The 9,213-nt window shown below is 27.5% G+C and overlaps 2 long non-coding RNA genes across 2 annotated transcripts in view; one reads left to right on the top strand and one right to left on the bottom strand.

Annotated features, from left to right (window-relative positions):
* Positions 1-2,926, bottom strand: part of LOC139426073 (uncharacterized) — a 9,650-nt gene extending 6,724 nt beyond the window's left edge. The window contains exon 1 of the long non-coding RNA XR_011637352.1: positions 2,845-2,926. This is a non-coding gene — a long non-coding RNA (uncharacterized lncRNA). The remainder of the gene's footprint in view (positions 1-2,844) is intronic.
* Positions 1-8,955, top strand: part of LOC122268873 (uncharacterized) — a 26,862-nt gene extending 17,907 nt beyond the window's left edge. The window contains exon 2 of the long non-coding RNA XR_011637351.1: positions 8,691-8,955. This is a non-coding gene — a long non-coding RNA (uncharacterized lncRNA). The remainder of the gene's footprint in view (positions 1-8,690) is intronic.
* The last annotated feature ends 258 nt before the right edge of the window (positions 8,956-9,213 follow it).

The raw sequence follows: 9,213 nt of genomic DNA, 5'->3' as shown, positions 1-9,213 counted from the left end.
ATGGCAGTACTTTTACTTTCGTTACTTGTACCGCCGGTACAAGTAAAAAGTACGTACTTTTACTTGTACTTCGTTACTTTTTAAATTTAGTACTTTTACTTGTACTTTCGTTACTTTTTTAGGGAAAAAGTACAAGTATTTGTAACGGAAATGTCGAATGAAATCGTTACTTTTTTCTAAAACTCGGTTTAGCTTTCGAAAAAGAAAAAAAAAAACATTTAAAAAAAATGCTTATGTTTTTTTAATTTATAAAATTAGAGCTTTCTAAAAAAAATATTAAATTTAAAAAAAATGCTTATGTTTTTTTAATTTATAAAATTAATGCGCAATATATATGCATTCACAGCTAACTTCGTGTTTAAATACCCTGACCTCCCGTGGAGCGCTTATTCAGCGTGGCTAAGCACGTTCTGAGAAATTCTCGCAACAGACTCAGTTACACCACTTTCGAAATGCAATTATTTTGCAAAATGAATAAAAATATTAATTAGCAAGTTATTCTTATTCATTTTCGAGTTTTAATAAATTTTAAATAAAAAATGCTGGATTTTGTTATTACGTTTTTCAATTTTCTTTTTTAACTCACTAATAATACATTTTTGTCTTAATACATTTTTTGCTAAATACATTTTTGCCTAGTACATTTTTTACTATATTTATGTTTATGCCCGACCTTGTCAAACAACGCCCAGTCAAATCTCTAAGAACTTCAGAACTATTTGTGCTATTGAAAAATATTATAATTACTATTTTAACTCTTGAAAACTCGAAGTTATTAATTTAGCCGCTGATACTAAAATTCATTTACAAATTTTAATTATTGCGTCAGGCAGAAATGTTTGGAAAATGATTTTCTCGCATGACTTCAGCATTAGCCATTGTTATAAATAAAACTGTAGACTTTTCTGTTTCAACTTATACTGCACATTCAATTATTTTTTAACAGCTCAAAGCTATCTGAAACCCCGTGTTTGCTTTGTTTATGTTTGTGCTTTTAAAACTCGTTTCTATAGAGTAATACAATTTTAAATCAATGGCAATTTAATAAAATAAAAATAATAAACCAAAAATTAAAATCAATAGATAAAATTTCTTTTTCGTGCAAATCCATAAAAAGTTTGATATTAAAATTATATTTGATTTAAAAATTTTATTATACTATTATATTATAATATTCTTCCGAATTTAAAAATAAATTAATGTCCATAACTTTCAAAATTAAAAATAATTAAATAAATAACAACAATTTTGCAAAAACATTAAAGAACATAAGAATATTATTCAATAAAATTTTAGGTTACTTTGAATTTTCGATTTCCTAGAAATGTACTTTTAAATCGTTACTTTTTTTGTTTAGTACTTGTACTTTTACTTGTACTTTTTACTCGTTACTTTTTAAAATAAGAACTTTTTACTTTTTACTCGTTACTTTTTTTAAAAAATGCTTGTACTTTTACTCGTTACTTTTTAAAAGCAACGTTGCCATATATGGTTACCATACTCTGTGTATTCCAAATGTTTGTTAATAAATCTCTTCTTGCCAGCTCAAATTCTATTCTTTCCTGGCGACAATATTGAGGGTTGTTTTAACAAATGCAGAAAAATATGAATTTGAACAATATCTGTGCCTAAATGTGTGCTTATGACTCGAATATATAAAATAAATTATAAGGAACATCGGATAAATATATTAATTCGTAAAATTCTAATTAAGGTGTAATCCCCACCCCTAAGGTTATGAACACTATTTTTCTTCTTTACGCAGCAATAAGCCTAATTGGCAAACGTTTTATAATGTTTATAAATCAAATTAGCTATCTGTAACGTTTAAATTATATTTTCTGCGGATACAGTTATTCTTTGTATTTGTGATACTGATTTATGAGTTCACAAGAAAATTTTTACCTGATAATCAAAAAACTTACTAACCTGTACTAATGAAATAAAGTTTACATGCAAATTATGTCTATAAATAATAGATAATTTAAAAATAAACCCTCGTAGATAATTCATTTTTCTTTCAATATAACGTAATCTTTTGAAGTATTTTAAAGGGATAATTTTACATTTTTTAACTTAAAATTTATTATTAAAAATTTTATTTTTTTAATAGAATATTGTAAAATTTTTCAAAGTACTTGAAAAAGGTAAGTTTGACAGAAGCTACATTAATATTAGCTATTAAGCATTTAAGCAAATAGAATGAAAAATGTGTCGTAAATTTAATTAAAACTATAGTTTGTAAAATTTTTGTTCGATAGAAAACTACAGGATTTCTATATTATTTTGTGTAAATTTCAGGCAATAATAGAAATTTACTGCATGGATGTAATTGAAGAGGTTAAAAAAACAAATTTAAAGGCAGCAATTTAAGCTATTTTCCTTTACGATAAAAATTTTTTTTTCAAACAATTTATTGCGAAGAAAATTCTTCATCCGCCAAAACAATCCGACATTGTTTTGCGGACGTTGATGGTTTGAATTAACTACATTTAAAGATCTGTTGCGTTTACGGTTGGCTTCAAAAATGTTTCGACCAAAGAACCGTCTCACTATTACATACTCTTGTTAGTTCTGAAAAAAGTAAGCTTATTAAAAACATCATGCAGAAATTTAATTAGTGATTTTCTGGCGGGAAATATACGATTCTATTTCGAGAATACGATCTAAGAATTTAATTGTGACGTGAAAAAAGTTGAAGTCGAAGTTATTTTCATATTAAACTGGCTCCAGAGAAAATGTTTCTATAAAAATGTTGTATGTAAGAAAAATTAATTATGAGAATTGTATCGCTTTTATGTTTCTGGTATCATTAGAATTAGAGCGCAAGTATCATGAACCTACCACTTGATTGCTGGTTGTCCTTGCTCAAGTTGGTTGCTATGTGCTTATACTCAGGCAAGAATCTTTTAATGTTCCAGACTGCTGTTAGAAAAAACGAAATGTTTATGTTGTTAAACTTAAATTTTTCTATTTATTTATAATTTTTATATTAACTACCAATCTAAGAAGTGCTTTCGAATGGAAATAGATATATTGATAGATAACCAGACAGATGATTTTCAGAACTTAAACTTGTTTATAACTACAAACCTCCTTTTTCCATTCATGTGCAAAAATTGCAAAGAGGTTGCTACCAATTGCAATATTTTTGATGGCATGGACTGCAAATGCAGTGAGTATAAAAATTCGGTCTACTTTGATAAGTGTTACTGATCATATGATTACTGGTGATAGGAACTTAATTAAGAAAACCAATTTGAGAAACTTGATTTCGTATGGTACAAGATTTTTAGTCAACAAATATGTTAATTTTTAATATGCTTTATTCATTTCAAAACTGGCTTTTAAATTCCTGTAGAGTCTTTTAACGAATATAAAACTAATTTTATCACTGCTTAAAATTATCGCTTAGACCTTTTTCAAGTTCTTCTACTTTCACACGTTTCACTAAAGAAGATATTGCTTCTTTACAAAGGTATATATATATGTATATATAGTATGAATATATATATATATATATATATATATATATNTGAATATATGATAAATAATGAATATATGATAATATATGAATATATGATAAATAAATGATATATGATAAATAAATGAATATATGATAAATAATGAATATATGATAATATATGAATATATGATAAATAAATGATATATGATAAATAAATGAATATATGATAAATAATGAATATATGATAATATATGAATATATGATAAATAAATGATATATGATAAATAAATGAATATATGATAAATAATGAATATATGATAATATATGAATATATGATAAATAAATGATACATAAATATATATATAAATGTTACACTAATATTATAAATACACTAATAAAATGCTACTCTAAGAATACTTTGTAAAAAGTTTTTATGTATGTTACAGAGCAAATCTGATTTCTTTAATCTACTAACTCATAACCAATTTAAAAAAACAAATTAAATTGTAAGAAATTTAGGAAGTAAAAAAAAATATGTTAGAGACTTTTTACGAGAATTTGTAAACAAATAATTTTAGCACGCAGCTTTTAAAACGATGAAATAAAAAAAGTCGAGATCAAATTGATTATACAATTGTATACTGAGGGAAAAACATTTGGAATAAGTAAAATCAGAAGGAAAAAAGCATTTTCCTTCTCTAAACATGATAAATATTGATTTGACTCACTTAGTTACATAAAACGAATATCTACAGATATTGCACAAAACTTACTACTTTAACAGAAAAGTTCTACTCCAGTAATGCCTCTGAGGGAAAATTCCTTTTTCCTCGAAAGAATAAAAAACAAAAGGTCTTCAAAAAAATGACCAAGTTGCTAAAAATATGATACTTTGGCGAAACTTTTGATTACTATTTCTGAAGCTTTCGTTTAGCCTAACTTATTTTTTCCATATTTGTGATAAGTGAATATTCCGTTGCTCCTGCATACCTTCAAAGATAAAATGATTCGCAATAGCAGAGTTTATTTCCTTCTTTTCGCCAAATATTTATTGAATCCATAGAATATTCAGCACAAATGTACTTATTTGTTATGGAGAAACTTTTTCCTCGAACAAAAACAAAGTAGATAGAGTTTCTGTGAATACATAAAAATACATTTTTTTCGTAGCAAATAGTTCTGTATAAGTAGTAAGTATTGATACTTCTACGTGATTTTTTTTATTTCACTATTATTTTTTATTAATGTTATTTTCATTATTTTACGCGCGTTTAAAATTTAGATAATAGTACAACATTATCTCATGATTCCATGTTAAGCTATAATAATAAAATGAAGAGTATACTTATGCATGTGTTTCCTAATAACTCCAGAACCGTTTGCTCTACCGCTTGGTCTACCTTGTGTGTACCGTTGGTACACACAAGGTACCACAAATTTTAGCCCCCGATCCTAAAAATTTTGAAAATAGTCATTTTCATAGATATGAGAAAATATAATTTCCTCTTTTTCTCTAAGCTAGCCATTATATAAATAAAACTACAGATGATTCTGTTTTTATTTCAAATATTAAAACGATTACATAATTTATGCTAACTAGCTTATAGCTCTACTTAAAGAAAAAAAGTTCAATCCACGTTCATTTATATTTAATTTTTTTTTATTCATTATAAGAGATAAACTCAATGATCAACATGAAAGTAAAGGCGAGCTACGTCATCAAATTAGTATCCTAAAGTCACTTTCTTATTTTATTTATAGTTATACTTTCAAAACGTGTTTTTATTAAACTATGAAATTTTATTAAAGTGTAAAGTACTGAAAGAATATTAATGAAAAAATAGTACTAAATCGCTTAGAAGAAATGTAAAAGAAAAATCGCCGAACCCAAATGATGCTTATTTAAAATTAGTCATAAGTGGTAATAGAAATTAAAAAAAAACTATATATTTAAAAGCAAAAATAATGGAAAAATAGAATTAATTTGTTTAGGAGAAAAGTAAAAAAAAAATTACCATGCTCTTATTGATGCCTATGAAGCTTAATAAGTTTTGGTAGTAGATACTAATTGATTAAAAACTGCATACTAATTAGCAAAATTAATGCGGAAAGGCTCTAATTCGCTTAAGAGAAACGTTGAAAATCACCATGCTATTATTACCCTTAATTATGCTAAATTAATATTGGCAATTGTCACAACTAGTGTTTTGCTAAATGATGAAGTTTTAATGGGTAAAAAATTTACGAATATCGGCAAGTATTATGTTAGTATATTTGGTACCTATTTAAACTGAAAAATACCGCACATTTTTATATTTTTTATTCTGTACACAGTTTAATAAATTAATTTCGGGTAAACAAATGCCACGCTTCAACAACCAAAGGGATTGACACACCCACACTACGTCACTTGCAAGTATCCCATTATGGCAAGTATTTTCTCTTTAAAAATATGATATTAACATTGTTACTCATTAAGAGAATATAAAATTAATAAAATATAAAATTAATACAATTTAAATAATTTTGTACTAATTCACTAAAATATATATATATTTTTTTCATTTTATATACTTTTCGTAGTTTGGTAGCTTTACTTTATCCAATTGACAAGATTAAGATGTTTTTGTAAATATCAAGATTTATTAAAATGAAATATTTACCATACAATATTATCTATACTCAAATAATGTATCTCAATAGTGAATCTATCTAATATATATAATTCTCCTACGTGGCTCCCAAATTTTGGCTGTATTTCTTTTCCTCCGGTGGCGACGTTTGCTTTGTTTTGTTTACGTCACTATTTCTCTTACACGGCGACTAGAAAATTAACCAATGATTGCCGCTAAAAATGCCAAATCTGGCTGAGGTGGCTCAACATATAGCGCTTTTAAAAACGGAAACTGAAATAACCAGAGAGCATCAGCTGCGGCAATCTCATACTATTAAGCTAGGCAGAAGTGAGTAGTCTTTGTCGATAGATCTCCATTTTAGTATTTTGTCGAAAGCGCTTTTTTTCACGAATTTATATATTACGAATTTATTTGACGATTTTTGATTTATATTACGAATTATACTATATCACATTTATAATAGGTTTAACGAATTACATGTCATTTATTTGAATTCAAATTTATTTCAATGACTTTTTATTTACTAAAAAGATTTGATTTTCTTAAAAAAAAATGTTTTTATATGGATTTGAATGATTGTTTTGAATTCTTAGAATTTTGTGCATTTGCAATGTACCTAAGTTAGTAGCGAGCGAAGCGAGCTTGGTTTGCGAAGCAAACCATATAAGATAGGACAGCAATTTTTGGGGGTTGGCGAGCGTTTGCGAGCAGGGGGCGAAGCCCACTAGTATAAATTAAATAGTTTAACTCTTATTTTTTTAATATTAATGAATTTCTTAATATAATGAATATCTAAAAAATATTAATGCTGCTCAAGGAAATTCATTGGTTTATTATTTCTAATTTTTTATTTTTTTTTCAATTGATAAACATATTTTTATTCAATTTAGTATTTTAAAAACGAAACAGCTGTTTAAAATATTTTTTGATTTTGTCATTTGCATCTAAAATATTAATTAAGATTTCATTTTAAATTCAATCAAGGGTACGAAAAGTTTTAGCAATTTCTTTTATAAAGGACCAAAGAACAATTGATAATGATTAGAAGAAAAAGATTTAAACTATTGGGAGAAAAAAAATTTCTTTCTTTGAATATATGATAATACATATAATTAAATCCCAACACCGATAACAATGATAATTAAATTCTAAATCATACCACCAATAGAACCGCATAAAAGAACTGACTGGAAAAAATTTCAAAGAGTTTGGGGAAAAAAAAGATATAGCATATTATGGAAGACGAAATGAGATAGACGATACTTATGGATAAGGTATTATTTTTACTGAATAGAATAAAAGTAAAACATAATTTCAGAAAAAAAGGAATTAAAAGAATAAATAGTGCATATTTAAGTTATCATCAAGAATAGGAAAAATAGTAATCAATAAAAGGTGGAATTTAAGAATAGAAACTCCGTATTTCCAGATTGAGAATTACGGTCACAAGAGAGTTGCAGTCACCAAAATGGCGGTGCGTCGGTACTTAATCAACGTGTTCAGGACTTAGTTAAAGCTACACGTAAAGAGCAAGGAAAACCTTTATAATCAAAGTTGCAATTTGATTTAATTATCATAAATTTTAATGAATGAGCGAATTTTTTATGTAATTTTATAACCGTCGTTGAACAGCAGACCCAATTTTTTGCGTGTACGACTACTAATGTTCAACTCCGTAGCCTTGTACTTTTGAATTCAATCCAGAAGACGAGGGAACTTTTGCATCACGTTTTGGGAGAAATTTCACTTCGTGGAGCACTTTTTGATGGAACTAACCCGCATTTGCGTTACGTGGAGAGGAAAACCAGGAGAAACTCCTACGGCTAGCCTGACGACAAGGGGACTCTTACCCATGATCCGTATACCACTGAGGATATTTTACCTTAGCACTGTGGTCGGTGCAAGCCGGATATGGAATTCGTATCGACATGGGATTCGAACCCAGTTCACCACTTTGGAAGGTGAACGCTCTAGCCCCTGAGCCATCACGGAACATGAAAGAGGGATTGTCATTTGCATGTATATTTATTTATTACTTTAAAACTTATGATATCCCACCAAGAAACTTTTTAGAAGTAGAGAAAGCTGTCAGCTTTAAAAACTCTTATTTATTAAAGAAAACCACACTAATTGCTTTTTAATAGAGAAAGAAAATATGGTAAATTTCTTTTATACTAAACAAAAGCCAAAATGAAAGACTAAATTAGTAATCATATTAAGAATTCCAAGATGAAATTTTAGTTTCAAACCGACAACTCCCTCAATAAATTAATTCCAGCATATCAGCTGCTTAACACTAAAATGATATTTTACCTACAGAGATAGATGATTGCTGTTATTTTGACCGCAATAAGAAAATGAGTATAAATATTTCATTTTTAATTCAAGTGTCATTATAAATAGTTCGGAGCTGTCATTTTAATGGTATTAACAGTATTTATAATGGTATTACCCTTGATGTATAAAAAATTACCTTCAATTTCAGGAAAATTAATAACATCATATAACAGTACATACCATTTCAGATGTTCGCACATGATTTGAAATGGAAGTTACTAACGCAATTGTTTTAATTTTTCTACAAATAGGTTTTAAATATGACAATATGATGCGTGGTACCCATTTTATCGAATCTCTGAAGAGTTGGAAGCCTGAGTCAGCTTTGCCCAATCCAAGGATAGAACACAAGAACTGAGGAACGTGAGCGCTAAGCGCATCTACTTGGCTTCAATATAGAATAAATACACATTCAATATAAGCTAAATTCACCAGTCGTTAGCTTGTTATGGAGAATAAAATTTATGAGAAAAAATGTTTGTTAACTGATTTTTGATTAAAAAATGCTTAAGTTTGTGTTGTTCTTTATTTATTATGTACTTTATGTCGAGGTTAGGCTCTGGCCATGAGGCTTCCTAGCAAAGATTGGAGATAGACAGAACATCTGAGAATGAATAATGAGTAAAAATGAGTTGAGTTGTTGCCGGAAAGTAGAATGGTGAGGATGTTAAAAAGTCTTATTCCTTGATCTCATGCATGTTTTAGATTATCACACTAATATTCATATGTTGGATATAGCATCGTGTTAAGTATATTTCTAAATCCAGCTACATT

Source organism: Parasteatoda tepidariorum, chromosome 7, assembly GCF_043381705.1.
Source record: "Parasteatoda tepidariorum isolate YZ-2023 chromosome 7, CAS_Ptep_4.0, whole genome shotgun sequence".
In the NCBI taxonomy this organism is placed as follows: domain Eukaryota; kingdom Metazoa; phylum Arthropoda; class Arachnida; order Araneae; family Theridiidae; genus Parasteatoda; species Parasteatoda tepidariorum.
Note: the sequence above shows the minus strand (reverse complement) of the source record. Positions and strands in the feature narration are given on the sequence as shown.